At 44.3% G+C, this 25,734-nt stretch overlaps 1 long non-coding RNA gene across 2 annotated transcripts in view; it reads left to right on the forward strand.

Annotated features, from left to right (window-relative positions):
- Positions 1–8,832: 8,832 nt before the first annotated feature.
- LOC123374688 overlaps positions 8,833–25,734 on the forward strand; it is a 67,445-nt gene continuing 50,543 nt past the window's right edge. For both annotated transcript variants that reach the window (XR_006581159.1, XR_006581160.1), the window contains exon 1: positions 8,833–8,926. This is a non-coding gene — a long non-coding RNA (uncharacterized LOC123374688). The remainder of the gene's footprint in view (positions 8,927–25,734) is intronic.

Here is a 25,734-nt window from a genome sequence, read left to right on the forward strand (position 1 = left end):
CAGGTGGATTAAGGAATGTAATAGCATTCCTTTGCTGAAAGCAATAAAGTGGGCCCATTAGCAAAGGCACGTTTGGATGGTTTCGGTGAGCAGCTCTCTTGGTCTCAATGCTTTTTGTTTTTATAACTCATGGGAGCATGGAATAAGGTTACTTCAGACACTGTCTGGAAATTTCACTCAGGTCTGCTTCAGGAGAGAGGCACCTTTGTAAAAATAACAGGTGTATCTAGATCATTTTGGTCATGGTATCTTCAAAGGAACAGACTGCCATGCAAAGAGAGAGCAAAATGACAAACCTTGATTGCTGTAATTGTTTCCCCTTGAAAAAACTAGGTCTCGTGTATAGATTTTGTCCAGTATTTCTTTCCAAATTAGGGACCGACCCTATGCGTGTGTTTATCTGATGTAGATAAGGAAATAATATCTGGAACTTCAAAGAATTTAAAGTAACTAATTGCTGCTGTATATTTCATTTAAACACAGAAAAGGAGTTCTGTCCATGGGAGACGGGAGAGTCCATCAGAAAATATAGCAGTCAGGAGAGGACTAGCTACAATTCTACATTTATTTAAAAAAAGTAAGTCAACATAATTTCCATCTGATGTGAATTACCTCATACATTTTAGTTCCAAATCAGCAGCATTAGCAAATAAATGTTTGATCCTAGCAGATTTGCCCCTTATTTTATTCACATACATAATATTCTTCAAGTGAGCATAAAGAAACATGGAAAGTTTTTAAGAAAGCTGGTTTAATAAAGAGGAATAAATATTATTTGTGAGAAGCCTTTTCTCCTGAAAAGAGAACAGTGGGTGCAAAGAGGCCAATCAGTCTTATAGAAATAAGTATTCAGCATCATATGATGAGTTTTACAGTGTGACTTGAAGATCATCCATTCTCTACCACCCCATCCTCTCCAGCATTCAAAAATGGACCAGTGGGATGAGGATTATAAGAATGGGGAATAGTTGAAGGGGGAGAGAGCACATGACCTTCTGAGTTCCTAGGTTTTCAAGTAGTGGATTGCATTGAATTGTACTACTGCAGTTTAGTTACGTTGATGTATTATTTTTATCATATTTTTTAAATTATATCAAGGGTCTGTATGGCTTTTTACTGTGTGTAGAAATCTCACTAAATAGCCATGCTGTGTACATCTGTGTGGGCACCTCTTCACAAGTGAGTGTCAATAAAACCTTTATGCCACTGCACACCCTCGTAAGTTAGGTATATAACGTGTCTTAGAGAAGAAGTTAAAGCTGATCTAAAATTGGAATTTCCACCCCAGGGAGACTGCAATATTTTGGCATGTATTTTAATCTCCAGTCAGGCCTGTAATGGGGTGTACTGGCCCTGTAAGAAAAAGAGGACTCAGAAGGGAGGAGGAGGGGGTCTCTGTTCCAAGTAGTTTCAACTGAATAGAAGTCTCTGGGGACAGGAGGAGTAGATGTGGGGAGAAAGGAAGTGGTCCCAGAGGAATACTGAGTCTTGGGGAGAGGAGAGGACTTTAAGGGTACCAGGGCCAGGAGCCTTGCAGTGTGAGGTGGAGCAAAGATCCCCCGTTTTCTTTCAATCAGTCAATCAATCAAGAGACAAAGCTTCAGGAAAAACAGCACAAAAAGCTCCCTGTTCTCCCTGTATGGAAAAAATGGAGAGGGACTGTTGAACCCCAAGAGGGAAAGCCCCCAGGAGCACCCTTTCCAGGCGGTGGATGAGAGATGGAAAATCTCCCCTCCCCCAGAAGAACACTGTGAGGAAAGACTTTGCTATGAAGGTTTTGTGTTGGAGGTAATTTTAATTTGAAACATTTTGGGGCCAGGCCAGGTGGAGTTGGACATGAGAAATTTAAGGGGCCTGCCACAACAAAAAAAAGTTGAAATATAAAAATTTTTCACGGAATGAAAAATTCTGAAAAATGCTGATTCAGAAATGGCAACATGCATTGTTTCAGCTTGGTTCAACTTTGAATTGTCTTCCTGAGCTGCTATGATGCTTCATGGGAATGGAATTTCAGTTGTCTCATGCCCCCATTCTCCCCTATGAGCCAGGTTCCCTGGCTGGACTACATCTCCCATAAGATGCTGTGGTCATGGGACTCCCATGATGCATCACAGCGGTTCAGCCACTGAGGCATCATGAGACAGGTACTCCAGCCAAGGAACCTGGCCCATAGGGAAGAATGGAGTCTTGAAGCATCCAAACTATAATTCCCACTCTAGCAGTTCAGGCAGACACAGATTAATGCTGAACTGACCCAAAATGTAATCTTCCATTTAGGGAAAACCAAAATGTTTTGATTCAGGATGACCCGAAACAACAAAATATGTCATTTTGATTTTTTAACAAAAAAATCAAAACATTTTTGGTAAAATGAAATTTCCCCATGATTTAAAAGAAACCACATTTTTGATTGAAAAAGGTTTTGAGCAAAATTCCCAGTGAGCACTAGAAGAAATATCTCAGGCATGTGCTAGAAAATCTGCAAAACTTTTTTTGGCATAGATGTGTTTGTGCCCTTCTGTCTGTGTTGCCTTGAATCCAGCTGTATCAGAGTCCAGCTGTATAGACCTTAGAATGAGAGAGAAGCTTTAACTAATATCATTTTAGAAACTTGTACAGGGGACTTGAAATAACTTTTCCACACAAAATAACGTTGTAATTCCAGTGCCTGATATCGCAAGGCCTTTTGGGTCTAGAAAGTAGTTGGTAGTTGGGGATTGGTCCTGCTTTGAGCAGGGGGTTGGACTAGATGACCTCCTGAGGTCCCTTCCAACCCTCATATTCTGTGATTCTAAGAAAGGGTTGTGGAAACTCTTCCCTTTCTTCCAATGGCATAAAGTTCCCATTTCCAAGTCTTGAAGGGTTGTGACATATCAGATCTTAAACATTTCATTGATACAGGATTTTATATGGACTATTTTAGGTCCTGAGCCAATGCAATGGTGAGGGAGTGGAGGGCGGGGGAAGGGATATTTTACATTTGATGGAAAGAAAGTAACGTTTCTCTGGGAAATATAAAATGGCAACAATTTTACTCTGTACTGACCTAGACCAGGAGTGAATAATGGAAGATGAATCATGAAACATCACTGCATTTTTAATATTTTAAATTTTTCTGAATGTTCCAATCTCTCTAAAACTTCATTCATTGTCATCTTAAATTAGAATCTGGGACTGTGTATTATCCCTTTGGAGAGTGATGTAACTGAAAATGATTGGTCCAAAAATAAATGCTCGATTTAAGAAAAGCTTAAAGAATTGCATTATGCCAAAATAGAACTGGTTAGTGGGTTATATTTGGGTTTTTGCCTCACTTTGTAGGGATCATATGGCCAAAAGATTAGCGAATGACTGACTTAGATGATTTGAGCATGAAAAGAAGGAATGCCAACATTTCACTCTTGGAAGATGATGCCTTCCCCAAATAGTTAGAGGAATACATTTTGTGGTGTTCAGAGAAAATTGTTTCCTATGCAAGATGGTTGATGTTCTATATTCAAATCCCTCCTTTCAGCCTTTTGCATAAGGGTTCTGACAGTGAGAAATGAGAAGACAGATGGACATGATTGAGCCCCACAATGTGCTGGGTGCCTTACAAGATACACAGATAGGCACATTCTTTACTCTGAAGTGTCTACAGTCTAATGTTAGACATGACACAAGTGCAGGGGTTAAACTCGGTTGAAACAGGTGTGCAGCTCTCACTGCACCAACCAAGAAGAATGTAGAGCAATGGACAGAGCACCAAGGAGAGGAAAGGGGCTTCCTTTCCTGTGATCCCTCCTCCCGCCACTTCAAACCCTGCACAAATGAGAGCTGGGGGTGTGGTGACATGACCTTAAGAGGGTGCATGGTCCAGTGCACTTGTGACTCATCAGCTGCCTCCTGATGGGCATCTGGGCCATTTAAATGTAGGGTTGCCAATCCTCCCAGTTTTGCCAGGAGTGTCCCAGAATCAGGCTCTATCTCCCAGAGGCTACTGAAGCCTAACCAGGAAATTTTAGGCCACTAAAAGTCAGGCAGTGAAGCAGGGCTAAGGCAGGATCCCTACATGCCCTGGCCTCGCACCGCTCCCAGAAGCGGCAGGCAGGGCCCTGCAGGCCCTGGAGGGGAAGCAGAGGGTCTTCACGTGCTGCCCCCACCACGAGCACCGACTCTGCAGCTCCCACAGGCTGGGAACTGCGGCCAATGGGAGCTGCGGGGATGGTGCCTGCAGACAGGGACAGCGCATGAAGCCCCATGGGTCGCAGGGATGTGCTGGCTGCTTCCAGAAGTGGCACAGGGTCAGGGGAGGTAGGGAGCCTGCCTCAGCTCCTCTGCGCCGCCAACCAGGAGCTGCCTGAGGTAAGCGCTGCCCGGCCTGAGCCTGCACCCCTCATCCCCTCCTGCACCCCAACCCCCAGCCCCAGCCCTGAGCCCCTTCCAGCAGAGCCCACACCCCTTAGCCCCCCACACCCCAATCTCCTGCCACAGCCCTCAGCCCAGCCCCAAACCCACCCCCCTTCTGCTCTCCAAGCCCCTGCCGCAGCCTGGTGAAAGTGAGTGAGGGTGGGGGAGAGCAAGCGATGGAGGGAGGGGGGATGGAGTGAATGGGGTGGGGCCCCAGAGAAGGGGTGGGGCGGGGGCTAGGAGAAGGGGTGGGGCCTTGGGGAAAGGGGCAGGGCAGGGGATGGGCCAAGGGTGTTTGGGTTTGTGTGATTAAACAGTTCGCAACCCTATTTAAATGGGGGAGGAGCTGAGAACAGGTTGGGAGACAAGAAGGGGCATGTGAGGAGGAAAGGAGGGGCCCAGCGGGACAGAGGAGCAGCGGAGGACAACTGTACTCCAGAGCTGTTGGAGGAACAAAAGATGAAGAATGTTGATGAGGACCGACTAGAGCTGGGGACCCCCAGCTGAGTTACAGGAAGCTTGTGCAGAGGCCCATAGGAACAAGAGGAAGAACCAGCCTGGTCTGGGGACGCTGGTCGCGAAACAAGGGGGTGGATGCTGGAGGGTAAACCCCAAGAGCCGGGGAAGGGCTTATAGGGCCCGGAGGCCTGGGTGAGGAGAACTCTGTGGGAAGGTGCCTTGCAGCAGGCCTGAGTGGAGGACACTGAGAAAGACGGTGTACTTTTTTATGGGTGAATGAAGGGGAAACTGAGGCAGATGTGCAGCTAGCGCCGCAGTTTGCTGCAGCAGAGTGTTCCAGGAGGAGCCAGCTGCCTCGTTACAAATTCCCTTCCAGAACAGTATGGTCCTATTTCCCACCACTATTTCACCTCCCGCTCTCCATCTCCCACTCTCTCTCCCCATTCTACCCCATATGGCAACCTGGGGCATGTCACCCTGTAATCATTTCACAGCTGTCTCTGACTATAGTCTCACCCTACCCCCACAAGATCCCTACCCATCACTCCTGGTATCAGCTACTTCCAGGCATGTGAAGATTGTTCCAATCTCCTGCAGACCTCCTTTCCTCCCTGCACCCTTTCACCAAACTATGAGCCTGCCCCCCGAGGAGGCAAGGGCTTGTCCCACACAATATTAAGTGTCTGTGTGGTGAAGGGGGGCAGTAGGACTATTGGGACCAAGTGCCCTGGAAGTTGTCCTTTTCCATATCTATGGGATGGTGGTCACAATGGTTGAAAACTGTCAGGCCAAGCCTCAATTATCAGAAGTCCTAAAAAGGCTGTTCTGAAATGAACAGTGTTTTAAAGTCCATCACAATAGCCTAGGAGAACGGGGTCACTGTGCGGGATGTCCTCCACCCTCTAACAGCCGACCTCTGTGATGACTGTTAGCCAAAGTCCTCTTAAAAAGGTGCAGGACATACTACAAATAACTAAATTCCAGTGCTGGTAGCTGCTTTCTTACACCTCTTGCCCAAACGGCAAAGCTGATGTTAAGAGCTGATCGTTAGAATCTCATTACCCCTTTGTGCTCCCCGGGCCTCTTTGTTACACCCACTTGATGCATCTCATCCAATAATTCTTCAGGGCAGCGACCATCTTTTCATTATGTGTGTGTACAGCACCTGGCACAACAGCATTTTGATCCCCGATTGTGGCCTCTAGATAATCCTGTCTGCAATACAGATCATCAAAGGACTAGCAGTAGGTAAGCTACGGAAGGAGACAAGATTGATTTTAAAAAAATACAATCCTTTTGCGCAGATAAGTTAACTTCTCTAAAGATACCACAATGGCTGGATTCCTGTATTTTGGTCTCAGCTCCCTTGTTGAGAGAGACACTGCAATTTTCCTCACTCTTATAGATTTTTTGATACATCCAGGCACTGGCGGTTCAACCTCATTCTCAGACGTACCTGATTCCTTCTCCTGTTTCTCCCCTTGCTAGCAGGCACCTTCCCCAATTTCCCTGCTACCTTCCCCCTGTTTCTCTCCCCACCTTTTTCTTGCCTGAAAATTTACAGGCATGAAGGGGTTGAGTGTAGTAGTGTACAACAGCATCAGAGCTACCGATCCATTATGGTCTCAGAAGGACACATATTAATGTAAAAAGCTTTGGGAATGAAATTGTGCCACAGACCATAATGGCTACAGAAAAGCTCCTATTATCTACCACGCCAGTACTGTGCCAGTGAATGAGTCTGAAACTGTATGGAGGCCGGGAGGAACCTCTGAGAAAGTTCTGTGGTATGTTAAAATACAACTCATTGGAAGTAATATCTTGAAAATATGTTGGTTGGTTTATATTTAGTCCCAGTGGAGAAACTGATGTGCTGACACTTGTACATTTGAGTTATCGTCCCATTTCTTTTTCCAAGCTCTGCGGGACTCTTTGCCAGGGAAGGGTGGCAATAGACTTTGAAAGGAGGAAACAAAGAGTTTAAATGAATATTTGTAGACATTCTATAAAAGAAAGTTGGACTCGTTAATGAGTTCAAAGTGAGAGGCAGAAGAGCAAGTGGAATTCCGGCATATTGCAATCCCAGCAGACATTGTTTAGCAATTACTTTTCTTTAGGGGGTGCTAAGTATAGATATAAAAAACCCTATTAAACTCTAAGTAAATGAAATAATTCATCATGCTATAGTGTATTTTTCATTGTGTGAAAACATTTGGGTTATTATAACTGTTATCCTATATCAGCCACAGAACGACATGATTCCTAGAGTCTCAGAGGGCTGTTAGACTTCAAATGTTCTTTCCCACTTGAAATACAATTTGGCAATTGAACTAATCATAAGCATATCAATGCATATTTCCCTACTAGAATCAATGTGCTTGTAGCTTTGACGTAAAGCTCATAAGGTGCTATATAGAAGGCACCACTGAAGTGAATGGGAATTTTGCCCTAAGGCAGTGAACAAGAAATATGGAAACAGATGATAACTTAATGACAGGCATGGTGGCATATCAAATCTAAGATATGCACTCAGAAGAGGGGCAATGACATGGGTCTTAGTGGTATCAAAAATATTAATCCACCCAAAAGAAGAATCAGGGCCTACAGAAAATGATTTGTTGCTCTGAAAGAAAGAACTGTAGAAGCAAAAGGTCCTAAGTATATGTGACACAGAGGCCCATTGGTAGTTCAGCAAAACCCATCAGGCCTGACAAACTCACTACAAACACCTTGCTGTCATAGTATTTATTTATAAAGAATATTGTGTGGGGTATCAAATGAAAGTTGGTGACACACTGGTCATTAATATCCCTGTGAAATGTATGTAGGAATTACAGACACTTACTGATATTATGCTTTAAAATTTGTAACCAAACTTGGGGAAAAACAAGTTTTCTTTCAGAGAGGAGGGAAGGTAGTTATCCCCCTGCCTCTAATGTATATTTAGCAAGGTGAGTCAAATACAATGGGAGTTAGTTTTCCTGCTTGCTTTACTTGCAAATTTAAGTTTTACGGGGGTGTAAAGGCAGCATGGTACGGGCACACTGGAGAACCAGCCACAGGGGAGGAGATTCTCATTTGGGGGTACACTTCAAAAGGATTCATTTCAAAGATTTGCTGGGCTATAAGAAGAAGGAAAAAGAACCCCTTTGTTACCCATTTCACTGAGGAACACTCTTGGTGGAGGAAAGTGATTCGTGACCATTACAGATCCTGGTTTGGACTGAAAACCAGCAAGCTCTGCAGACAGACTTTGAGGGTGAGTAAACTGCATTAGCCAAAAGATTATAGGCTGCTAAAGTTACGTTTAGTCTCTTAGAAAGGTGTTCTATGTTTGTTTTATTTGTCACCAATTCTGTTTCTACGATCCTCACTCAGGGTCACTGAAATCTGTTCTTTGTTAATAAACATATTCTTGGTTTTATTATAAATTCATGTGAGTGCTGCAATAGTAAGTGAAGTGTGAATCTTCAGCTGCACCAAACAGGCTGATGTGTGCACTGTCTCTTTGGAGACAGCAAATTTGGTAATTTCTGTGAGTGTGCAGTAACAGGGGCTGGGTGTTATCGGAGGATGCTCTTCAAGGGGGCTCGGCTGTTGGCGTGCACCTAGAATTAACCTGCAAGGCGAAGTAAAGATTGGCAGAACTTCTGAGGAGATTGTTTGAGTGGCTAACAGACTCCAGTGATGGGTTGCTGACGCCCAGTTTAACATCAGCCAGTCTCTCTCTTTCACTGAGATGGGGAAATGGGGTAACAAAGTGACTCAGAATCCTGGGTGCTCTGAGAAAGCATCACAGTATGTGACACCTAGATTTATATTACTATCTAGTAGGCTTATGACAACTCCTTCTTGATGTTGCCTACCTTGATTCATGCTGTCTCAGCCACTAAATGGTTAATAGAGAAACTGATTGCCTGCTCAGCTGGGGCTGATGGGTGGTCTCACAACAGCTGCAGAGATAAAAAGGCTGCAAGTCAGAAAGTGAGATGGCTGCTAAAGAGACTGAAGGGCTATTGGGAAGTGACCCTTCAACTGCAGATTGGCAAGAAGCTGTCCAGAGTGGGAGAACCAGGAGGTGAGTCTGGGAAAAGCCTATGGAATTGGTGAGAAGCAGGCCAGAGAAACAGCAAGGGACTGGGAAGAACTGGTTCCAGCTGCTTCAGTCAGGGTCCCTGGGCTGGAACCCAGAGGAATGGCCAGAGCAGGGTTCCCCTACTGTCTCTGGCAGAGGGGAAAGTAAGGACTCTGGAGCAAAGGGATCAAGATCCTGTGGGGGGCCTGGAACTGTTGATTCTCTGCTGGATTCCTGGTTCAACAGATTCTTTATTACCCCGGAAGGTGGCAGACTATTAAAGACCTGGCTGGAGTCAGAGCAGGAAACCAGCGGGTGCAGAATGAGACGATTATTGGCAGGATGAGCCAATACTGGATCAGACTCAGCTCAGAACCCTGCATAGCTGTGAGAGGGAGGTGAAGGTAGCTGCAGACACTTCCCTACTGCTTAGCTGAGATTGCAGTGTCATAGTAGGACAGTTGATGTAACTTTACCTGGGAGATGCTGCTGGTGAAGCAATGGAAATGCCCTTTGGAATTTGCATGTTTTAGGGAGGGACTAGACCTATGCCTGATTCTAAACAGACTGACAAAGTTTGCAGCAACTGGGATTGTCCCCACTAGAGTTCTTGACCCATTATAGACTCAAGGGGAATGAGAGGCTGTTAAATAAGTGTGAAAGGGCAGAACCCTAGTGTCATACAGTAGCCTGTGCTGCTAAGCAGACAGGGTGCTGCGTTTTGTTGCAGCTTTTTCAAGGTGTGTGGCTTCATTCCTAGTGAAGTTGACTTGCAATAATACAGCCTGGAGGTCATGGATTCATAAATCACTGTCTCCAGGTCTGAACTCAATAGGATGAGGTACAATCTTCTGGCCAACTATAGAAGGTGGCTCCTCTCTTCATCTCCCTGCTTATTTGGATGCTCAATAGGAGGCTTTCAAAAGACTCCCAGGACTGTGCACTGATGTAGGTGCCCTCAATCTGTGTGTGTGTGTGTTTATTCTTTGAAGCACTTCACTTTGGCACTCTACACTCTTCATCAGGTGCTTATTTCAGTTTGTCACTGAAAAAGCTGGAGATGGTTCTCATTATGTTTGATATCAAGAAGCGGTGAAGCTGGGTGATACTGATACCATTTCAGCTTGTGTTGTCTCACCGTCCCTACCAAAGGCCTCATATAGTGGTTGAATCACAGGGGGAAATAAAGGTGAGTCTTTTGGGATTTGCAGGTAAAGGCTCATGAGATGGAAGAACAGTTACTCAGGACAACCCTCTGGGTTCAATCAGAGAGGAAGGACTTGAGCCATTTCAAGCCACTTTTATTCACACAGCCAGGGCCGGTGCAAGGATGTTTCGCGCCCTAGGCAAAACTTCCACCTTGCGCCCTCCCACTATCCCCGAGCCTCTGCCCTGAGGCGCTCCCCCTGCAGCAGCTCCCCACCCTCCGCCCCGCCCCAGCTCACCCCTGCCCCACCTCCTTCCCCGAGCACGCCGTTGCTGCTTCACTTCTCCCACCTCCCAGGCTTGCGGCACCAATCAGCTTAGGCGCTGCAAGCCTGGGAGGCGGGAGAAGTGAAGCAGCCACGGCGTGCTTGGGGAGTGGGCAGGGGTGAGCGGGGGTGGGGAGTTCGCCTGCGTGCTGCCCTCCCCCTTACTTGCTGCAGGCGGCCCTCCCCGCGCTCCCTTGCCCCAGCTCCCTCTGCCGAAATGCCGGCAGTGACCGGGGTGGCTGAAGATCCAGCCGCCGCAGTTGCTGCCGAAGAAAATGACGCCCCCCAAATCGTAGCGCCCTAGGCGACCGCCTACGTTGCCTAAATGGTTGCACCGGCCCTGCTCACAGCTACATATCACAGCTTGTATTGGTAGATGTAAAGCATTTGAATACCTCTACTTGGTGTCTTGAGTCGGTTTGCACCATATGGTGGCAGAGTGAAAACTCTGCATCTGGGGGGAAAAAAACACAACAGGAGTGAAAAATCCCTCTGGGAGGAGGGAGAGCTCTTTTTGAAAAGCTGTAAAACCTGAAAAGCAACAGACTCTGACCACCAAAGGTTTTTCCATTGCCAATTATGTTAAGCAGCTTCCTTTTAGGACCTAAAGCACAGTACGACTCTTGTGGCTCTACAAAAATCAGTTGTTTTAATTTAAACAGGTATTTCACCCAATCAGATTTCCATTATGAAAATTCATACTTTCTGAACGTGTGGAGAAAGGGCTCTGGTAAGCCTTTACCATGATAACCATTCTGCCCTTTCAACATTTGCTAACAAATTTCAAAGGCCTCCAATATATTGATAAGCACATTTTCTGGTTTTGTTTTTACTCAACTTTTGTTCCATTCAGTGCCATCCCAGTCCCGAGACTTGTTGTATTTCATCTAAGACCGTTCTTAAGCTATAATTAAGCCCTGATCTAGCAAAGCACTTAAGCATTTGCTTAAAATTGTGTCTAGCTGCTTTGTTTGATAGTGGGCTTAATACCATTATAGTTCACCATGTAACACTTCACACCTGTTGGTACATATGAGATTTAGGGTTAAATTTTCAAAAGTGACTAATAATTTTTGTGGTAGTGTCAAGGCTGAAGTCCCCACCCTGGCACTTCGAGTGCAGAAGGTGGGGGCCCACAAGGATTTAAAAAAATAATACTGGCCACTCCAGGCTTGTATTAAACTCCCAAAGTTACAGCTTTTCTCTGACCTTGGCTTGGTAAATGCTGCCACCACCCAAAAGCAAAAAAAACCCCTTGGCCCCAGGAAGGAGCACTTGGAAATTCCTCCCTGTGGGGTACCCTCAAGCCCCTTCACACCCCCCCAGGGAAGAGCTGAGAAAGAAAACAAGGAAACTAGCAGTTGCCACCAGCTAATTAAACAACATATGCACAAACCTCTTAGGACACCAAAACTCCAATCCTGTTCTTAAAAAGGAAAATGTTATTAAAAACAAAAAAGAAAATGCATTTGGAACTTAGGCTTTTGCTAGATTTTAAAAGAGCAATTCCAAAAATTAAGCACCCCAAATAGCTTTCTTGTGGGTTCAGCTTAAAAGTTACAAGCAAACAAAAGCATCTGGGGTTAGCCCAGAAGAGTCCACAAGCCTTTCAGAAATAAAAGAAAATAACCTAATCATGTCTTTTTTTCTAAACATTTTGGATCTACTTACACATCTGGGGTTTCAGATAAGTAGGTTTGAAGTATCAATTGATGTTCTTTCATAGCTGGTTTTAAAGCTGCCTACCTCATAACTTCAGCCCCTGTCCTGCTCTGTCCCCTCTCTCCAGGGAGTAAACAACAGATAACAAAGGGAAGTTTTTTCCCAATTACCCTTTACAGGTAAAGCAAGCAGAGAACAGCTACCAAGAGGGATTTTACAGTGAACTGGCTGGCTGTGTGCTCATAAAAGGGAACTCCCCCCACCCCCAACCCTTCATTTATCACAGGTACCTCAATCTTTTGTTGCCCAAATTGAAATATCTTAAAAGGCCTAATTTCTGGAAAATGCTGATCACTCACCTTCCTTAATGATTTCTGAAGCTGGGCCCCCAAAAATTGGGGCATTCAAAATCACTAATTACTTTTGAAAGATTAGACCAGGACTCCTGTACCAACGCTCCCTGAATACACATTGCTATGGACAAAATGTTGTGTCGCTCTAACATAACCAGCTCATTTTGTAGTATGTATCTGGCATTAGTGTTTTCTTTTCAGTGCTTTCTAGACCAAATCCAACACAATCTCTGGCTATGCAGCTACTGTTTAAATCGGTGGAATTGAACAAAGCATTCAACAAGTCTACGCTTAACCTGTAAGGCTTTTTTGCAGTGCACTAGAACAGGGCCATAGCACTAAACGTACATTAGAAGTGGAATATTTATACGAGAAAACTGTGCCACCTGCAGGACATGGAGAGATTCTGCTTTTCTCACCAAAATGTCTTTCAGTAGTAAAATCACTAAATTACAGATTGCACTAATATCCCGCTGCTCTAGTTATACATGCACCATTTTGTTTTGGGTAGTCCAACAGCTCTAATGAGGTTTATTAATTGAGGCGTTCTGATAGCACTTTGGGTAGACACAAGGGATCGCACAGTTTAGGCTGGCAAGCTGCTCAGTGGAGCGCACACTAGTCTCCTTTACAGAAAGCAACACGTGCATCACTTGCCTAGGGTCATGGTCAGACCAGACCCTTTGAGGCCATGGTGTGCTGACTAGCATATTAGCTGGCCCTGCTCCCTAATACTCTCCTGAGCCCAGCACTGCATGCCTAAGAGGGACCCTATGAATAGCAACAGGGCAAGATTTGGCCTCTTCTAGAGAAGCACAGCAGAAGACTTGACTCCTAGGTCAGTGACCCTACATTGTCTTACACCAGCTGAGAATCTGGAAGTGTAGATAGGGTGAGAAAGTGCTTAATATGGAGCTTTTCTTTGCACTGTCAGATTCCAGCAAACAATGCCAGGATCTTAGCTGCTTTTTCAAATTTAAATTGCCTCCAAATGCACCTTGCAAAACCATGAGTAGGAGCAAGGCTGGGAAAGGATCCAGGGGGAGCAAAACAAACAAAGCTAGGGAAGAAGAGAAGCCTGTGCTGCTAAATGCCCACCAGTCTGCCTTCTAAAGTAATTTTTCATCCGTGAGTCATATGGTCAAATAAAACTGCAAATCAGAAGCATACGTTCCAGCCTGTGGGCATGTTAAACCCTGGGAATTGACATTGTGTCAGCATCGCTACAGGTCGTCCATTTGTAATCATTGCCCTCGAGAGTGGGGAATGCTGTTGGAGTTGGATTGTTGATCATAAATCATAATTGCATCAAGCTAATCTTCAGTAGTTCCCTGGACTCGATTTCAGTGTGTAACTGGCAGGTGGAAGAAGATGCAGAACAATTTTCTGGTATTAATTATGTCAAAGAGATTTTGGATTCTCCTCACTGAAGGCTCAGTTATCAGCTGCACTAGAGCAGAACTTGGTGCAGATGAGGGAGGGGAGGCTAAGGTGACTTGATGCTACCTTTTCACCTGCCCTAGTCAGGGGCCAAACTGGTCCTGGCTCCAGAGACAACAGTCGCTGCACAGCTCTAACTTCTGATGGATTATAATAATCTTCTAGGGGTGTGTCCTCAGCAACTGAAATTGAACCAAGAACTTCTGGATGAGTCTCTACTGCCTGTACTAAAAGACCCAGCTCTGTTAGCTCAAAGGCTATAGTAGACTCTCAAACCTTTATGTGGTCTAGTCACTAAAAGGGGACAGAGCTACTCTGTATAAGCATGGGCTATATCGACATGCATGACTGGAGTGCCGTGTGCTCCAGCTGCAGCCCCATCTGCTCCTCACATACCGCCTGTGCCTGAATCCCCCTCTGCCATTCTATGGGAGCTTTCAGGTCACTTTGTCCCACTCCAGTGAAATAAAGCAACTTTAAGAGGATCTGGACCTGAGACTTATGCCCATTAATTTTTATCGTCTGTCCACCAGGTCACAACCCAGTTGTAACTTTTAAATTCTCCATTTGAAATGTATGTGCATAGTGGGCTAAGAGGAGTTAACAGGCACTGAAAGATCAAGATAATAGATAAACTGATCAGTCATATATTGTACTTGAAGGTTACCAAGTTAATCAGAATAGTGTCCACTTCATATCGAGCAACAGATGTTGGGGAAAAATTAAACCTCTGTTAAAACATATTTCTCTGCTTCAGTGAAGGAATAATGATGAAACTTGTTTTGTTTTTTAAATGGGGAGTTTCCTTCTCTTTGCCGCCACGGTGCCCACAATATAAATTATGTTTTGTATTTGGTGCTAGAGGACCTGATCCAAAGCCCCTTCAAGTCAATGGGAGGCAGCTGAGAGTTAATTCTCCTACCCTGGCTCACAATTATTTATTACAACTGTGGCTGGGAACCCCAGCCATGGACCAGGCACTGCGCAAACACAGAAGAAAAAGATGGTCCCTTGAGTAGTACCTGACGGCGTGAGTACTGCCATTGCTTTAGTGGAATTACTCAAGAGTAAGGGTGACAGGATCTGCCCCTTGTCTCTTGATTAGGGCTTAGGTGTTTCGTAAAATATCAAAATTAACCAATAAACCTCATATTAGAAATATTTAATGGCTGCAGAAACATGTTTAATAGTATGGAGCACACTGGCTTTGAGAGTCATATTGAACTCTCCTTTGCATATTGCAGACAATTTCTGCTACTCTTTCTGTGAGCTTTTGCATTCATATTTTATTCCTTCAGTATAAAAGTGATCCTACACAAGCATTGTTAATGAACCCACCACCAGCTACCTGCTCCCAGGAAAGATGGTTATGTCATAAGTTATGTTTTCAGAAGAATTTGTAGCATGGTAATACTGGTGCTGACAGATCTTAAGACTTTGCAGCTTTCGTGCAGTAAGGACTCACTGCGCTCTGTACAGAAACTCCAGATTTTAATTGAGCAGAAATTATATCTCGGTGGAGTTGTCACTTTTGCAGGAGATTCCAGAAGATGACAAAATTCATTGTTCTGGAGAATGGCTTTCAGAATGCGTGTAGGGTGAGTCAGAGGATTCATTAATTATCTTCAGCACAAATGTAATTATGTCCTCATAATGTGTCTCTCTTCACTCCCACTGTCATTAAATGTAATACACATAGGTAAAGGTAGAGCACAGGCCTGTCTGTGCTGAGGGGGAAGGGAGTACAGATTTGTGCTGACCCACCAGGAGCACCAGAAAGCTTGTGCATCCAAAGAAGTGAACTGTAGCCCACGAAAGCTTATGCTGAAATAAATTTGTTAGTCTCTAAGGTGCCACAAGTACTCCTGTTTCTCCTGCAGTGCTCTGCCTTGTGCACGGGGGTTTGCTCTATTGCTGGAGCAGATTGTGCCCCTGATGTGCTGGCCCCACCTTGACCCCTTCTGCAGTTCTGCTTCCAGGGCATGTATAGTGTGTGTAGTGCTGGGGAGAACAGGGATGAGTGGTCCCTGCATTAGGGTGACCAGATAGCAAGTGCAAAAAATCGGGGTGGGGGTAATAGGCATGTATATAAGACAAAGCCCCAACTATCAGGACTGTCCCTATAAAATAGGGGCATCTGGTCACTCTACCTGCACTCCTTGGAGCCTAAAGATGCCTGTTCCAAAGTGCATGAAGGCAATGGAAATCTCTGTTCTTTTCCAGTGGGCTTCAGACAAAGTCCTGGGATTGCTATTGTGTGTGGTGCAAAGGGGTCATAGAGGGGTGTGGCTCTGTCCCTTTGTGTTTTTAAATGCAAAAAGGGAAAGTGTGGAAGGATAGGGACACAAATTGTGGGTTTTTTTTTAACCAAACATCAATGAATCCCTCCCTGCAGTGTTTAGTATAGCCCTTGTGTGAGTGCCTATTCTCCAAGGCCTGCAATTGAACATGGGCAGTTGCCCTGTTCTAAATCATGTGAACAATGTACACATTTGCCTGAATGCTTGAAAGTTGCTTGTGTTTGACTGGATCCTATACACAGCTTGGCCCCTGGAGGGCACCAACAGACAACATTACATTGTCACTGCCCGCCTCTCAGCTGTTTCACCCTAACACAGAGCGCTGTGAAGTTGGCAAATGTATCTCTTTGTGCAGATTACATTGAATCTTCCTTGCCTTGCATAATTTGGAAATTCAAAAGCCCAATTTCTCAGTGTAATTGAAAAGCACTACATTTCAGGCTTAGTCACTGCCTCAGTATTTCCAGTTAGAGTTCAAATTAATGTATAAACCTTTAAACAGGATAACGAGGTTGTAGTTAGTTATATTTACTCAGTATTTCAAGAATCCTGTTTACTGTAGCTGTGTATGATTTAAACACACACACACACACACACACACACACACACACACACACACACACTGCATTAAGATTATGCTAAGGGCATGACTTAATCCGTCAAGAAAATTCATATTTCAAGGCTGAAAATCTGGACTGACAGGTCAACCCAGCAACTAACATCCATTCCTGTGCAATGGGTCCTTGGAGGGGAGTGGGTGGAGGAATTCTTGGCCCCATGGCAGATTGTCTCTGCAGAGACTATTTCAGTGCCATTATCCTGGCATACACAATCCCTAGAGACCATATGATGGGAGACTCTCCTTCCTTCCTTCTTCTTTTGACCTCTCACCACACGTGCAAAGGAGGTGGGCTTCTTAACAGATGGGGTTGTAGGCTTCCAAATCCTTCCTACCTCTTTGCTCAGAATATCACCTCCCACGCTCAAAGATGGAGGTGAAGGCAGGCAATCTTTCTGCAGACATGACACTCACCCCGGAGCTGAGAAGCAGGTGCTAGAAGGCCAGATCTTCCCTCTGCTTCAGAGTCTTTATTCACTTCACAGCCATGATCACTGAGTAAAGCCACCTCCTGCCCCTCTCCTAGAAGGCAGTCAAGTAATGCATCCCTTCTTGTACAAATAAGCGAACAGAGGCTGCACAAGGTCATGTCTGACAGCCCTGAACAGAACCGGGTCTCTAATATGACAGACCCAAAGCTCCACCTGTTAGCCACACTGCCTTTCAGAATGAACAGGCCATATCCATGTGCTTGCCTGTCTAGCGTACCACTGCTGCTCTAGTCAATAGACAACACTCCCTTTCCAGAATTGGTGTCCTTGATCCCAATATTTTGCAGCTGTTTACCCATAGCTCTGTAATCCACTGGGTGAGTGTGTCACAGCTCCCTCGTGCCGGAGCCACAGAAAAGCGAGCAGTTTCTACTGGAGTTCAAATAGAAGGTCCAAGGCTTAAACCCTGTCAATGACCTGTGTGTGCGGGGGTGTGTGGGGTGGGGGGGTCCTGAGGGTAGCATTTGGTTTTCCCTGTTGCTTTTTGAAGAACTGTTTTATTGACTTCGCAGGGGTGTTATTGTTAATAAGCATATGATGTTCATTATCATGTGACCTGCCACAAAACACAGATGTGCCACATTTTGCTCATTTGTGACCCTCGCTGATGGCGCGCGTTTCCTCTCTGATCCGGCTAGGCGTACATCAGTGAGGTTGCCTGGGCACAGAAGAGTGGAATATGTCTTGTGCTGGAAGGTGAGGCTTCTGCTTTGCATTTCTCCATTGCTCTGAAGCTTGTCCTCCTTCTCACTTGAGTAAAGTGGTAGTAAGTGCTACTTTTCTGATTTGGTTGCCCTTTACCCACATCTTGCACAGGTATAAATAGCTAGACAAGGACCCTGATCCTGGGCTATGCTCTGGCCACTAATCCTGATGCAAAGTAGCTTCAAGAAGATCTCTGTGGAAGAGGCTCACTGAGTGGTGCACAGCTTCTTTGGAGACTGCAGTGGCAACCACCCTCAGTGACAGGTTCACAGGGTGGGGCCGGGGCACCGTGGTAAACATTACTGTCATGACAGCTGTTGGCAGCTGGCACTAGTTATAGCAGCCTCCAGACTGTTCTTATATGTGCTGGGGAACTATCCCTGCACGGTGTGGCTTAAAGGTTTGGGAAGACGCCAGGGACACATTTGAACTCTCCCCACCTCAGCTGAACTGAACGTTACTTAGCTGCAGCTCAGGAGCACATCTAAGGAACTAGGCAGTGGACAGTCGGGCCCAAGGCCTGTCTTGTTACAATGGGTACGTCTGAAATAAAGTCATGAGCCTTGTGCAAGCAATTCTGCCTGTGCTTTAACTGAGGATCCCAGACAAGGCGGCTCCAACTTCTTCTCTTCGATCCCATAGCTCAAAATAATCAGGGGCGGCTCTAGGTATTTTGCCGCCCCAAGCACTGCAGCCCTCGGTGGCTTGCCTGCGGGAGGTCCCCGGTCCCATGGATTCAGCGGCACGCCTGCGGGAGGTGCGCCGAAGCTGCGGGACCAGCGGACCCTCCGCAGGCATGCTGCCGAAGGCAACCTGCCTGCCACCCTCACGGTGACCGGCAGAGCGTCCCCTGTGGCTTGCCGCCCCAAGCACGCGCTTGGCTTGCTGGTGCCTGGAGCCACCCCTGAAAATAATTCTCTGATTAACAGTGTTTGCTCTTTAAACAATTATGTCACGTTGTGCTCTGGTCCTCCTGCTGCTCCCCTCAGCCAGTCTGGAATTTAAATCATTTGCTTTTCCCCTTCACTAAGTAATGGACATTGCCCCTCCTCATTAGGCTACTTGTTCTTAACCTGAATATTTTTCCTGCATCTGTTTCATTTTGCTAGTTGCTATTAAACTACATAACTAATGGAGGATCCGGGGACTCAGCCCGTGAAGGAGATTTCCCCTCCACACATTTCTAAAACAAGGAATACAAAGTTCTATCCATGAACAAAGAGGAATGGATTGTGGCACATCTTATGCCATGCTGCACACAAGATTGGGGCTCTGGCTGACTCTTGTTGGAGAGACACACAGCTCCCGTCAGAGAAGGGGCACAGGACCAGGGCTTATGTTTGTAATTTAAAAAGGAACAACCTTTGATTATTTTTTTTAATTTCTGTTTCTCAAGCACCACAGAGGTAGTGGTGACCATCTGCAAGCTCTCTCTTGGGGATTCGTCAAGTGTGGGGCAGTCCCCTGGGGGAAAGAAGCATGGAAGGAGTCTGCTTTGGCAATTCCTACTCTGATGGATGATCCCTTGGGGAGCATAGCCTGTTGGTACAAGATAGAGCAGCCCTCTGGCTGCTCTAAGTGTGTCTGGGGTTGGGGTCAGGAAGAGAATCAAGTACTCCCTAGCAGCTCGCAGACAGTCCTTACCCACTCTGCTGTGCTTGGCAGAAGCTGAATGGAGTAGAGAATCTTCCCAATGTCTTTTTCTTGAAAGATTAGCCTTTGAGCTTGCTGAGTGAAATCCTCCCATTGCATTTGTTCGAGGATTTGTTCTGGATGGCATCCTTCATGTGTATTTCAATGACAGGCTGGAACATTTCCAAAGGAGATACTCTGCTCTATTGCCTAATTAATAATACATTTATTTAAATAAATCAATACATATTTAGCTGATAAGCTGGAGTGGCTTCAAAAGGGCTGATTTAGTCCATGGGACATATCATACAGTGTTGTTCTATTTTGAAAATCCTAAATACTAACCGAGTTAATGCACAAACTGTGTTTGGTCTCCTGGGTGCCCTGTATGCTTTTAAAACACTGTAATGGTTTACACAGTAACTTTTCACATAGATTTCTTTCCCTTAAAAGAAAAAGCAGAAAATATAAAAATAAACAACAAGTGAAGTGACTCAGTTCAGTGGATGAGCGGAGGTACAAATCCTGCTTATCTCACTCCTTGTTTGCAGGTCTCAGGTTAGTCTTATTCATCTGTCTCATAAAGCCTCTATGCGATCTGCCATTTTTCAACTCCATAGCCAGTCTTTGGTTCACAGAGCCTCAGGAAAGCTAGTCCTTTGCCCTGAGGAGGGTAGGGGAAAACAAGGTGTAAGGTTCCAATGTGGAATGGAGAGTGCATGTATCTGACATCTTTTGGCTTCAGTGAGATGCTCATTAGTCTTAACGAGGCTCTGAGGCAGGTGACAGTTGCTGCACCACATCTTTAGTGCTTCTACACAAGACATCATTATCTCCTAAAACTCTGTCCTTACTTATGTCTGAATTCTTGTTTTGTTAGCTCTGTTGAAACTCGGAAAGAGCTCCTGACACTTCATAGAAAACCCAGTAGATAGCAATTAATTGCTACACCTGTATCCAATATTTTCTGTATTGCTTTCCTTATTTTATGATTGTTGATATTTAGGTAGACTTCTGCTTCTTAATCTTATTACCGCCTGCTGCTTATTTCCAATCCCAAACATTTAGAAGAATGAGCTGGACAGTTATTAGTGGAATTTCCATGACCTGTTTTCTTCACCCGGGCAGGCCAATGACATCTGAAGCTGGGAAGGTAAAACTGACATGCAAAGGCTTGCTCCGAGCTAGGCCGCAGCACTGGACACAGATCACAAACAGTGAAGGTGAATCCTGTGCTAAAGAGACTCCTACACTCTCTTCAGTGAATGTTTTAGCAATACAGAAACGCTGCCCTCGGAAACCCTGTAGAAGAGACATTTTCTGGCTGTTGGGAATGATGATATGTTTTCACCTGATTCAGAAAGTGTGGATGGGTTTGCACTTGATAACGGTAGAAAGTTTCCAATCTAGAGAGAGCTTTTTATAAGAACTTGCGGGACTAGCCCCCATGGTTGTGGGTTCCTGGTTGGGGCTGTTGACACTTTTGCATCATCACTGGAAGTATAGTGTTTTTTCACCAGAGAAATCTACCAGCCAGCAGGGCCTGAGTGTCGACTTCTCATGGCCCACGGATTGGCTGCCGCTAGTGCTAAAATCAGGAAGCCAGCACTGGGAGGTGTCTGAGTAACAATGCAGCCTGCATGTTTGCTTCTGCTGCAGACCTTGCTTGCTGTAGATCTTGGACTCTGGCTTCTGAGCCTGGTTTGTCCCCGACTTTGCTATTTGCTTGCTGTCTGCAACTTGGTGCCTCACTCTGACCTCTTGGCATTCTGATCTGGCTTAATCCTGACTCCTCCACTTATCTCCTGACTGCCACCGAGCAGCTGACTGGTGCATACAGGTTGCCCATGGCCCAGCCCTGACAATATCCTATTTTATAGATCTCTAAAGCTGCACTGAACTGGCAGTACTTTTTTACCAATGCTGAGAGGTAATTCTGATTTTTGCGTTACAGATGTCAGTGTCAGAAGGGATATAACAGCACTCCCTTGGAAGGCTGAGGCTGCAACTTTCAAAAAAGCTGCTAGTAAATGATGCATAGTCCTGGATCCATGGAAAGAGTATTCTGTAATCACTATAAATGCCATTTATTTTGTAGTGCAGTAGAACCCCGGGGATCCAATCAGTATCAGGACCTCACCATGCCAGGTACTATAAAAACACATAACAAAAGATGGTCCTCTCCAAAGAGTTAACAATCTAAGTACTGGAGTAGAAAAGGAAAATGCTTTTGCTGGTAACTTACCCTGAACATGGATGTATTGTGAAGAAATATTAGTATAAGCTCTTAGATGCTTCGTTTTAAATGTCTGGGCAATACAATGTGTTGCTGAGCATACAAGGTGAGATGTTCTTTTCTGTCATAAATAGGAATCAAAGGAATGAACAACAAAGAGATCAAATATTGGATTTTTCAAGGCTCCTTTTTGGAAGTACATGTCCGGAGACTGACATCCCCGGTTGGAGACCACAAATAGGGACTGTTTTGATCCATCACCCAATTAGGATGAAACTTCAATCCATCTCTGGATTGATAGAACAGTAACATCATTAACATGAGATCGAGATGAATACAATGAATGAGCAAAATGGATTGAATTCTAAATAGATTTGTAGGGAAACTGACTAGTCTTGAGTAAATGATCTTTGTTTGAGGGCACAGGGACAGAATCTACCCCCCAAACAATCAGCACGTGGATGCAGGACAATGATGCAGCCCCTGCTGCAACCTCTAGACTACAACACAGGACTTGTGGCCCCTAGGATTTGCATAACTGCAGATGAAGGATCGACAGCATTTGCTACTTCACCACTTCTGCCCTCTTCTGCCATCACTCTCACCCCAAGCTAGCATGGAGCCCAGCTGTGCAGTGCACTGGAGGTGTCAATTCCCATGTGTTCTAGTTTTGCAGCTGATGGCTTCTGCACAGCAGAACTGCTTTGATTCAACTACACTGAGGTCCTTCCGTGATATTTCTGCACGAGTTAGTTTGTGTATAGTCAAAACCCAGTCACCCCGTGAATAATCAAAGTAGGATGCCTCTCAAAGCATGGGGCTCATTGATGTATTGAATATTCATAGGAAACACTGAAAAAAAGCTTCTTTCCTGCTTTCAAGAGTCTTATTACTGGAGTTTGAATTGCACATGTGCATGACACAAAGGTATTCAAAGTATAGACAGGACAAGAATCACAGGGCATATAGCTCCTCTAATGTCATTGCAAGCATTTCTAGCATTATATCTGTTAGAGAAATCTCTCCCACAAGTGGAGATAATCTTTTATTGCAAAGATACTAAATCTTCTTACAGCTATGAACTGGATTTTAGAAGGTCTGAAAATTCCATTTATCACAATCCTAGTTCACTGGAGCCTTCTCCTTATATTAAAGGTGAAAGCTGAGGTAGTCAATCAGGCATTAAAGAAGAACATTTTGAAGGCCTTGTCAATAAGTATTCTGGAAATGATCTTGCATTTAGATTATTCAACAGGTTGGTTAAACTCATTATTTGCTGCCCAGAAATCTTCAGGTGATTATTGACCTGTGCTTAAAGTTAAAACCTTAAGTACATTTGCAAAAACAATCTTTCAGGGTGGACAGCTTAAATGATTTAAAGGTTAGTGTGTTTCAAGGGGACTTTTTAGCAAAGATGGATCTTTTAAATACCACGTTGCAAATTTTCAATGCATTTAAACTGCAGCTCTTCAGGAGTAGCTTCTAAAACTGACATTACCCCAATGTATGTCACTTGAGGCTGATGTCTGCAGCAATAGTGACGCATGTAGATTGCATATATCTCCTTTCTTCCTCTCCATCCCAATTTCTTTCTTTCTTTCTTTCTTTTAAAAAAGTTGGCCAGAGTGGGAATTCTCTCTCACCATAATTCTTTGTCAGTCTTGTTTCAATTTTTCACACATGTATTAGTGACTTCTCAGCTGGACTGAAAGCACTTGTTATGAAGATATTCAACCATTCTCATTAGCAAATTCTCAATGACATGACCATACCCTTTACAAAATTTACATACATAATGGACTTTTTCTCATGAAATTCTAGAGGCACTTTCTTCTCCCACAAGTAAACACGTGTCTTAATCACTTCTTTTGTTTCTCTTGAGTTGATCAGATGAGGGAATATAATCAGGTGTTTGAAACTACAGCCTTAGTTAAAACCAAACATAAAGGTATGGGATATAGACATCATCCTAGATTAGCTTTCAAAAACTGACAACTAGACAGGCTAGATTAGCTGTGCTCATCTCTGCATGGCAGCTTAGGTTGCCAGGGAGTCAGACCTCATGCCAAGAAGGATTGAGAAGACAAGACCCCATTACCTAAAAAGGAGAAGTAAAACTCCAACAGAAGAACCTGAGATGTTTTGTTAGCCCCTCGTAATGCAGGAATGCGAATGTACATCATCCTGCTAGCAAATTAGGAGTGTGCGAAGTCTTGCTCAGGAGGACCCAAGCAAGGTTCAGTACTTCATCTGTAAACAACCAAAAGTTTGGATGTTGATAGGATTGAAGTGAATGAGTGGGGAAAATGGAATAAATTCTTAAAAGTTCCTTTGGGAATTGTCTCAGCCACAAGGCCCATTAGTGAATATTTCTGGACCACTTACCCAACAGCAAAAGGAACTGACCTTTAGCAATTCCAGCTGAGTGAAATTCACCTCCTTAAACAGTGAAAGTCCAGTTTCTTCTTGCTAAACCTTGCTCCTCAGAATGTTTCCATGGTGCTTCTCACACAAGAGGCACCAGCCATGACTCTCAAACATGTCCTGAACTCTCCCCCTCTCTGCAATCCACCTTTGAAGCAGGTCCCTTCGGGGTTTAGATGTGCATCTAAGTGTACGTTGTGCAGTTCAAAAACTCCAGGGTGTAGGAGATACACTTGTGTGGTGATTCACATGATTGGGTTTGGAGCCTGGTGTTTGCAGAATATTTTCCACCATTCTACCCTAGCTTTATGCAAGTGCACAGGCATAAAACTTGTGTAAGGCAATGGAGAATAAAGCCCCTTCTGTAAGATTATGCAAGCTTCTAAAATAGCACCATTCTCATCCTAGCTAAACTTTTGAAATGCTGGTATCTTGCTGTGCTTTCTGCAATAGAACCGGCTGCTGGATTTAACCACTAGTTTTTATTTTTACCTTGAAACACAACTATAATATCTGAGGTTTATGGGTTGCTTCAATTTTTTTTTTTTATAAAATGTTCCGTATAAATCGTATTTCCTCTTTCACATTATTAAGTTTCTTGTCAATTTTATTTAAAGCACACAGACAAAGATGGATCTCTCCTCTCCAGATCTGCAAAGTTAGATTTATTTCTTTGGCATGCTTCAAGTTGACTGAAAGCTAATCTGTCCCCTTTTTATGGGCTTTTAGTAAAGCATGTATTTCTTTGTTTCCCCTTTTTTCATTCTGCACTGTCTCTTGGAAATATGTACGTTCACTTTGAACTGTAAAAATATAAATATAAATATATTTGCCCCAAGGGAGAGAAATAAATGATAATTCTTAATCCAATCTAAGGGAAGTTTTATATCTTTAGTTTTTCAGATTGCACACATGCAGTGATTCGAATAAAACGAACTGTGTGCAATAATGAAGACTCTACGGTCATCCAGGGCCTTGCTGGGAAGAACGCTAATGGCTGAAAACTTTTTTGGCCCTACATCAATGACAACTAATTAAATCTGCCCTTCTTTAGAGCTAATTTTCTACCCTAAAATGCCCCTGTAGGGCTTCCATTGTGATTAACCCCATCTCTTCAAATGCAGAACTTCGCTCTTGGCATGTCGCTCCAAAGATCGACACTTTAATTAGCAATGCAATCTGCTTTAAAATGATATCATTAGTCCCTTTAGTTCTCTAATTCTAGATTATAGATTTCAAACTCTTTCGTGAGTATTGTTGCATTTTTTTAATGCACTTAAGAACTACACATGCTATTCTTGTGTATTATGCTATTGATGTGACACAAACTGAAGGAAATAATATAGATTATAGGCCTGGCTAAACATTTTTTGGTCTTTATTCATGCTGATGGTCTAACTAAAGTCAGTAGAGCTACTTGCATGTGTCAGGCAAGGCAGATCTAACCCTCTATCTATAACTCCCTCTATTGTGCCTA

The sequence above is a fragment of the Mauremys mutica genome, chromosome 7 (assembly GCF_020497125.1).
Source record: "Mauremys mutica isolate MM-2020 ecotype Southern chromosome 7, ASM2049712v1, whole genome shotgun sequence".
Lineage (NCBI taxonomy): Eukaryota > Metazoa > Chordata > Testudines > Geoemydidae > Mauremys > Mauremys mutica.